This window comes from Seriola lalandi, unplaced genomic scaffold, assembly GCF_002814215.2.
Source record: "Seriola lalandi dorsalis isolate HSWRI2012SDOR001 ecotype SW California unplaced genomic scaffold, Sedor1 jcf7180002054887, whole genome shotgun sequence".
NCBI classification, from domain to species: Eukaryota; Metazoa; Chordata; class Actinopteri; order Carangiformes; family Carangidae; genus Seriola; species Seriola lalandi.
The window spans coordinates 1,378,122-1,379,697 of NW_019525439.1; the positions used below are offsets into that span (position 1 = coordinate 1,378,122).

The following is a 1,576-nucleotide window of genomic DNA, read 5'->3' on the forward strand; positions in this document are numbered from 1 at the left end:
TCCAAACACTGACCTCGTCCACGATTTGAACCCAGGACCTCTCGCACCCAAAATGGGAATCATACCCCTAGACCAACAAGCCACAGAGACTTGAGTTTTATCTCAAGAAAAATCGCAAATTCTGAGCTGAGCATTTTCACCAAAGACACATTTCTGCTACAAACAAACCAAGAGAGTTTATGTTGGATTCTCCTTTAATTTGTCATCTTTCTTTATCTTTTCGTATGCTAGTTTATAACAACCATGATCTGCTTTGACATTTTTAAAGACATTTCTTCTGGTTTTAATATGTTGCTAATTACCATTTTTGTATCACAACAATGGGCTCGTCCGGGATTTGAACCCGGGACCTCTCGCACCCGAAGCGAGAATCATACCCCTAGACCAACGAGCCATGTAAATTTGGAGCTCCCTGTTGATTTACAGTTTATTTTCATTGCAATCAACAATCTTTACAGCATCAAGAGTGGGACTGCAATACAATTCAATGCAGTAGAATACAATGAAATACAAAATGATTCATCCTGTGGGGAACACGAATGTCTGTACATGTTTCAGTCCTTCGAATAGTTGTTGAAACTAAAATATTGAACATGAGAGTTTTAACCACTTGCTCTACCCAGCTTTCATCTCACAATGCTGTGCCTACGAGCCAGTGTGTGTGGGTTTATGGCCCAACTTCAAGGACACACAGTCAGTTGATCCTATTGACAGTTTCCAAGAGCAAAAGACACGTAGAAGGGAGATACGGCAGGGTTAATGGCTGATTCATCTTGTCTTTGAAGTGCTCTTCATTCAGTTCATATAAAGAAGCTTCTCTCAGATGAAAGTGGAGTTGAGCTTGAGAGGAAAGAGGAAAATGAAGTTGAGAGACGGTGGGGATTTTTGATGGGGACATCCATTTGACGGGGTCATAGTCCCTCCTCCTTTATTTCCATCTGTGGCCTGTCACTCAAGCCTTCATTTACCGTCTGCCTGTTTACCTGCCTCACCTGTCTGCAGGTTATTTTCTCTGCTTATACAAATTTTATTCATTTTAGAGGGATGACAGACTGGGCACAATAAAAAAAACAAAAAAAACCAAAATGTGTGTGCAGTTTGATTTCCTGCCATGCCTGTCTGTCTCATTGCCTGTCTGTCTGTGCAGTCTCTATGATTCTGTTTCACTCTCTGCGATGACCGGCCCATTTTACAACGCTAACTGTCCTTCCGTGCCAAACAGAAACATTACACAGCTGCTCCCTGCTATGCTGGCAAACATCACCCATACTCAGGTTTTAATTTCTCTGCTAGATACCGCAGGCATGAAAGTGCAAATTTGTTTGTGTGCGTGTATGAGAGACAGAGAGAAACCAAGCCATGTTAGTTTTTTAGGCCAGCAAAAATCAGCCAACCAACCACCAGCTTCTAATATGCTACAATCACAAATAAAACAACATTTAAACATGCTAATATAATCCTAATGCTAAATATCTATTGTGTCTAGTTGACGCCACACTTGAATATGGTATCAAGAAAATCATTCAGAACTCAGATCAAACTGCCCCCAGGATGCACTGAGGATCCAGTCATCAAA

At 41.2% G+C, this 1,576-nt stretch overlaps 1 non-coding gene across 1 annotated transcript; it reads right to left on the reverse strand.

The window, feature by feature from the left end:
- Window positions 1–322: 322 nt before the first annotated feature.
- trnap-cgg (transfer RNA proline (anticodon CGG)) lies at window positions 323–394 on the reverse strand. Its single transcript has one exon. It is a non-coding gene; the product is annotated as a tRNA-Pro (tRNA).
- Between the last annotated feature and the right edge of the window lie 1,182 nt (window positions 395–1,576).